The sequence below is a fragment of the Rattus norvegicus genome, chromosome 14 (genome assembly GCF_036323735.1).
Source record: "Rattus norvegicus strain BN/NHsdMcwi chromosome 14, GRCr8, whole genome shotgun sequence".
Taxonomy (NCBI): domain Eukaryota; kingdom Metazoa; phylum Chordata; class Mammalia; order Rodentia; family Muridae; genus Rattus; species Rattus norvegicus.
The window spans coordinates 16,017,736-16,025,412 of record NC_086032.1 but is presented as its reverse complement, the minus strand read 5'-3'; positions in this window follow the sequence as shown (position 1 = coordinate 16,025,412).

The following is a 7,677-nucleotide window of genomic DNA, read 5'->3' as shown; positions in this document are numbered from 1 at the left end:
ATATTTGATCATGTTTTTTTCCTTCTCCAAATCCTCCCAGATCTCCCCACATTGGGAGCTAAGGCAGGAGGATTATATGTTTGGAGCAAGCCTGAGGCTTACTCCATCTCAAGAAAAACAACAGAAATTAAGCAAGGACCTGGGAACTGGTTCAGGTGTCCGATCTCATAGGACACTCTTGGTTTCTTCCCCAGAACCCCATAAACTGGGTGTGTGGGCTCATGCCTGCAACCCGAATACTTAGGGAAGAGGAAGCAGGAGGGTTGAGACTCCAAGGTCATCCTCAGTTACACAGGGAATTTGAGAGAAGCCAGGGATACGTGAGACACTATATTATAAAATGAGGATCAGGGACTAGCGATGGCTCAGCAACTAAGATCTAGCACTGCTGTTGGAGCAGACCCAGGCTCAGTTTGCAACCTGCAGTGGCTCTCAACCATCTCTAGGAACGTGTGAGAAAACGTGTGCTCTTAGCAGGTAGCTGTGCTCACAGTACACATATCCACACAGAGATGCACACACATAACTAAAGTTCGAAGAAAAATCCATGAGGAATATGCCTAGAAAGAGCTGGGGTGAAGGTTAAATTGATTTTCTTTGTTGTTACTGCTGCCGTTGGGACAGGGTTTCTCTGTGTGGTCTTGGCTGTCCTGTAACTCACTCTGTAGACCAGGCTGGCTCCAAACTCAGAGATCCACTTACTTCTGCCTTGGGAATGCTGGGACTTAAAGGCATGTGCCCACTGCCACCCCCAGGCAACTCTTAATTCTAAACACAGATGGGGTAAACAGCTGTGGGATGGTAACTAGTCTTACGCTAACATAGGAATCAAGCTGTTATGATTCTGTGTAACCTAAGCAGTTTCTTAGACCAACTTCATCCAAGGCCACCTGCCACCGTGTTAGAGTCCAAATCAAAAGAAATCTATAGTTATATATGGACAAGACCTGAGGATAGTTAGATCAAGAGTGCTCATGAGGGGGGCTAGTGTTCTACTAGAGGAATACTTCCATATGCAAGTTTCCTAATCTTGATGTTTGCAGCCTAGTGGGTGGTGATTTATCCAGAAATGGAGCCACACACACTTGTTTGTTTGTTTATGTATATTCGTGTTTTTGTCTAACCATAAGTCTGTGCATGTGCACGTACGTGTGTATGCCTGGTGCCCACACAGGCCAGAAGAGGATGTCAGATCCCCTATACTAGAGTTTCAGATGTTATAAGCCAGCGTGAGGGTCCTGGAAACAGAACTGCACTCCTCTGAAAGAGCAGCAAGTGCTCTTAACCACCGAGCAGTCTCTCCAGCCCAGCGAATTATCATTTCTAACAAACGCCCCGAGCCTTGTCATGAATCTGAGGAGCTGTGGGTGCCCCAACTGCCTGAACGTACAAAGGTAGGGTGGTATTCAACACAGTTCCAGTGACTGACCTGACTGGGGAGGCGAGGGAATGAAGAAAGGACAGGCACAGAGACACACAGGAGACCTGGGATTGGGTGGCTGGGCTCTCTAGTGGAGAAGCTGCAGCAGCTGGAGAAGCTTGGAGTGCTTATCCTATACAGTTGGGCAGGGAGGAAAGTGAGGCTGGTTTAGCCAGTCTCTGTAGGAGCTGTCTCTGTGTTCATGTGGGGGTGAGGTGAGAAAAATCAACGTGGGCCTTTTCTGAACACACTAGTCTCAATTGCATTCAGACCAGGAGGGCAAACTTTGCCACTTCCCTGAGCCTATGCACAAATGCTGTGATTTTGTTCTGACATCTGACAATTATTAACTCTAGAACCTTACACAGGGCGTTTTATGGGATGAGATCCCCCCACCCCCGGGTAATAATTCCCCTTGTCCTTGTCACTGTGTAGCAGTCTCAGACCCCAATAGCTTTAGTTGGGTTTAGTCACAGGTTTTCTAGCCTTTAAACATCTGCCTTGTGGCCTCCTTCTGTGGTTTATGACACAGCCATCCCTTGAGCACAAGAGCAGACACACAAGCAAACAGAGAGCACACCAGGGTCAGAGCCACACTTTCTTTGCCAAGTGTTCTTTTTCTGTGCTCCCCGCCCATCAACATGAGAATACAAGACAACTGCCTGTCAATCAAGAAGGTGTCCCTCCCTGGACACCAGGTCTGCTGGAGCCTTCTTCCTGACACTCTCCTCCCAAACTGGGGAAAATGAATGTTTGTGTGTAATTCTCCTTTTTTTTTTTTTTAAAGATTTATTTATTTATCATATTGTAGCTATCTTCAGACACACCAGAAGAGGGCATCAGATCTCATTACAGATGGTTGTGAGCCACCATGTGGTCGCTGGGATTTGAACTCAGGACCTCTGGAAGAGCAGTCAATGCTCTTAACCACTGAGCTATCTCTCCAGCCCTAGTCGAGGGTAACTTGCTATGGAAGACCAGACAGACAAAGACCTCGTAGGCCTGACTACATGTGATTTGCACATGCTAGTTCCTCTCATGGAAGCTGGTTACATCTTGTTTCCCAGATTTCAGGTCTTCGCTCGGTGACAGCCCCTTCGAGATGCTCTCCCTGGTTTTTCATCCTCTTCCGGCCCAGACCCTTCCTCTGTGTCATGTCTTCAGACCCTCTACCAGCCAATGCGGACACGGCCACTGGTTCAGTTGACTGTTGTGTGAGGCTCTGCACGAGATTAGAAGGTAATAGAAACTCAGGGGTTTGTTCATCGTTGTACCCCCAACTCTTGGAGCAGCGCAGGGACATGCCTCAAGTGTAGGAACTGGACCAAGTCAGTTAATAATTGTGGGATAAACAGGTAGATGGGATAAACAGGTAGATGGCTAACTTCCAAAGTTTGTCCCAATTCTTCAATCATAAGATTTAAAGCGACATTTTAATTTTGTGAGAATTTCCTACAATATGTTTTTGATCATATTACCCTTCCTCTAACTCCACCAGACCCACTCCTCTCTTTCCCTCCCCCTCCCTCCCTCCCCCCCCCCTCTCTCTCTCTCTCTCTCCCCTTCTCTGTCTTCACTTGCCAAGTCCAATTTGTGCTGTTTATATATTTTTGCATGTGCAGACTTCCTCGGAGCATGCTCAGCTTCATAGGCACTGCATTTCTGAAGAAAATTGACTCCCTCTTTTTCCAGCAACTATCAATGACTAATAGCTCCTTGTAGAGGACAGGTTCAGTCCCCAACAATGGCATGGTAGCTCACAACCATATGGAACCCCAGTTCCAGGGGATCTGATGCCCTCTTCTGACCTCCTTGAGCCCGGGCACGCATTTGGTGCACATACATTCCTGCAGGCAAAACGTTCATATGTATAAAATAAATATATAAATAAAATCTGAAGAGAAAAAGAATTTTAAAAAATTAACTCAAAAAGCAGTCAACAGGAATTTTCATTACTCTTACTTGAAACCAAATGGGAGGGGACTGGAGAGATGGCTCAGCTGTTAAAAGCAAGCAAGCACTGGCTGCTATTGCAGAGGACCTGAGTTCAATTCCCTGCACCCGCATTATCAGCTCACAGTTGTCTGTAACTCTATTCTCGGGAATTCTGACACCGTTTTCTGCCTTTTGCAGATACCCTGCATGTATGTGGTGCACAGGCTTAGACACAGGCAAAACACCGTGCACATAAAAAAGATAAGAAAGAAAAGAAACCAGCGTTAAGAATGTTCTGGTCTGCTTAAAATACATTGCTTTGAGAAGCTGGTAAAGTAGCCACTAGGGGGAGCGCCTGCTTTGTTTTAACAACAAAACCCCCAAAATTTTGTCAAATTTTGATTGGTGAAATGACCACCTGCAGATGAAAATCAGCGCTAAGACACTTCAGCCTCTTCGAAAGCTAACTTTAGAATCCAACTCCGGTTGCCCGGGTGGGCAGTAAGCACCGCCACGTTGAGCCACTTCACTGGCCGATAGCTTCTTGTTACATTGTTCCTCCCCTTCTCCGCTACTTTGTATATCTATTGTGAATTTTGCCAGCAAGTCCATTTATTTCTTTTCTTCCTTGGGAAAAGAGAACTATTTAGGGCTGTTGGTGGATACACCTATAATCCTAGGTTTAATTCAATCCTTTGATTTATTTTTCTTCTTCTTCTTTTTTTTTTTTTTTTTTTTTTGGTTCTTTTTTTCGGAGCTGGGGACCGAACCCAGGGCCTTGCGCTTCCTAGGTAAGCGCTCTACCACTGTATTTTTCTTCTTCTTTTTTCTTTTTTTAAAGATTTATTTAATGTACAGCATTCTGCCTGCATATGTGACTGCAGGCCAGAAGAGGGCACCAGATCCCATTACAGATGGTTGTGAGCCACCATGTGGTTGCTGGGAATTGAACTCATGACCTCTGGAAGAGCAGTCAGTGCTCTTAACCACTGAGCCATCTCTCCAGCCCTGATTTATTTTTCTTAAAACTTGCTGCCAGGTCCTTAAAAAAAAATAAAGTATCCACCCCCCCCCCAAAAAAAACCCACTGAAGAGTTTTTTTTTCCTTCTGTTTTCACATTTGAGAGCTTGAAGAGAAAAACATATTGTGATTTTTTTTCTGCACTTATTATTTTCTGTGGCTGAGGGTATGATTCAGTCCTTAACTAGTTTGCCTTGGGAACATGAAGACTGAGTTCCATCCCTAGAATCCACATTACAAAAGAAAAAAAAAATCTGCCATTGTGGCCATTACAGTGGCCTGATGGCTATGACATGAGGCACAGGGCAGGGGATAAATACACCTTCCATGCTCACTGGCAAGGTAGCCTACCCACCTGGCAAGGTCCAGGCCAGTGAAATAGTCTGTCTCAAAAACAAGGTGAACTGTGTATGGCGCCCTCCAGTGGTGAACAACGGTACTGCGCATGCGCAGGTTTTGCACCTGGTGTCAGTTGGCCAGTAATATGCTAATGAGGGGCGGTACCATGCTAGTGAGGTGACTCATTCTCCGCCAATCCCTGGAGGATAAGTAGTGGGGTGATAGTGGGGTGACCCGTGCCCCGCCAATCCCTGAAGGATTATTAGCATACTGTTGTGTATATAAGGCGAGCGATTTTGCTGCTCGAGGTCCCCGTATCAGCAATGAAGGTGTCCTGCAATAAAGGCTGTTGACAAGGATCCATCGGTGTTGAGTCTTCCTTGCCGGACGAGGTGGGCGTTACAGAACTGTACCTAAGAAACTTCTCCTGAGGCTGTGGTTCGCTTGTGTTCTCACTCCCAGAAACACATACATGGGAACATGTACACATATGTGCAAATACATGCACACATATCACACACACGCAAAGCTGAGCTAAGGATACAGCTCAGTTGCTGGAGGGCTCACCTGTGGTACATCTGCAGTCCTCGGGAGTTTGAGGTTAGTCTGGCCTGGAAGAGACCCTGTCCTAAACAAACACACAAACCAAACATTGATGTGTGAGGGCTAAATGAAAAATTGTACATATTTAATGTGTACAAATTACTGAGTTTGTAGATCCATCCTCAAGTTAACATGACACAGACATCACCTCCCACAATTTCCTTGAGACGTGTGTGTGTGTGCGTGTGTGTGTAGCTGGTGTATGCGTGTTTAAAAATAATGAACCTATCTACCTTCTACGCAAACTTTAAATTAAGCTCATAGATAATATTACAGGAGGGTAATCTTTTTTTAAAGATTTATTTAGTTATTTATTTTATAAATAGATAAATTTTATAGCCACCTCTCCAGCCCGCAGGAGGGTAATCTATGCTACGCAGTAGATTTTTAGGGTGGTGACACTTTAGTCGACCTTGAAAGATTTAATGATTGTGAGAGTCAGAAGAAGTCACTAGGCTCCTTAGTGGGACAGCCCCTGTTTAACATCAGAACAGAAGGACAACAGGAACAAAGGCCTTATCTGCCAGTTACCTAGAGGAAGGCAGATGAACTGGACACGATTTGCTGCCTTGTTCAGGGAAAACTGCTGTTACTCCTACATCAAGTTCAGCCAGGGGAAGATTATTGTGTGGCTGCATTTGGGTATTACTGATTTTTATCATAATAGGAAACAAGTAGGAAAACCCAAGGTCACGATAGACATTGTGTAAATTTTTATCCCCTATGAAATACAGTCTTGGGGCTGGAGAGATGGCTCAGTGGTTAAGGGCACTGACTGCTCTTCCAGAGTCCTGAGTTCAAATCGCAGTAACCACAAGGTGGCTCACAACCATCTGTAATGAGATCTGATGCCCTCTTCTGGTGTGTCTGAAGACAGCGGCAGTGTACTTATATATAATAAATAAATAAATCTTTAAAATAGCCTTGAAACATAGCACATTCAAGGGGTAAGGTTTCACTATTTGTAAAGTAAAATTTTAATATTTTCCTGAAATGGGATCTGGTTGTACATCCCAGACTAGCTTTGAATTCATAAACTTTCTAAGTCTTCTTCCAAATGCTGGGCTTACAGGTACAAGCCACCATTCCTGATTTATGGAAGACTTTTATGGAAAGCAAAGAGTTATTTATAACTTGGCACCATTCCCTCTAATTGACTTCTTTCTTTCTTTCTGTTTGTCTGTCTTTCCTTCTTTCTTTCTTTCTTTCTTTCTTTTTCTTTCGCCCCCCCCCAGTGGTTTACATAAGAATAGGCATAGGCTCAGATATTTGAATGTTAGTCATCAGGGAGTGGCATTACTTGAGAAGGATTAGGAGGTGTGGCCTTGTTGGAAAAAGTGTGTCATAGGGTCGGCTAATCCCAGCACTCAGGAGGCAGAGGCAGCTGGATCTCTGTGAGTTCAAGGCCAGGCTGTTCAATAGAGTGAGTTTTTGGGACAGCTGGGGTTACACAGAGAAACCCTGTCTCAAACCCTAACCACTCCCAACCCCACAAAATGTCCAAGTGAGGCCCAGTGTTCCTCTCTCTCTCTTCTGCTGCCTGCCAATCCAGATGTAAACTCTCCAACACAAGGCCTGTCTGTCTGTCACCACATTCCCCTCTATGAGGACAATGGACTAATCTTCTGAATGTGTAAGCCAGTCCCAATTAAATGCTTTCCTTTGTAAGAGTGGCCACGTCATGCTGCATCTTCGATTGATAGAACACTAAGACACCTTCTCTCTGATCTTCTTTTCCTCCTCCTCTTATCGCCTATAAGTTTATTACAGATCCTAATCTTATTCACAGATGAAGGCTAGACTGTTCAATTGCCCTGTTGCTGGGCTTGACTTGTGGTTCAATGGAGAAAGCACCAGGCTGTCGTGCCTGAGGCCTGGATGCTTTCTTCAGCAGTGGGCAGGAAACAACTTTCCATTTTCTCACACAAACATCTATCCCAATTACTTAACTGAGAGCTTGCCAGTTTAAATAAAAAATAAAGTCATAGAGCCAGGTCTTTGTTTTTATTAATTGTTTAGGAATACAATGCTTCTTGGTGTAGGAAAACAGTTTAAAATATCACCAAGAGAGTAGATCTTCCTATGTGAAGGCACTTGTCAGTCAGAGACTTCAGCGTCTGATCCAGGGGCATCCCAGGATTCGGTTTTGAAAAGTGGGACTCGGGGACTGGAGAGATGGCTCAGCAGTTAAGAGCACTGATCGCTCTTCCAGAGGACCTGAGTTCAATTCCCAGCAATTCCCATGGTGGCTCACAACCATCTGTAATGAGATCCAATGCCCTCTTCTGGTGTGTCTGAAGACAGCAACAGTGTACTCATGTGCTTAAAATAAACAAATCTTTAAAAAAGAAAAGTGGGA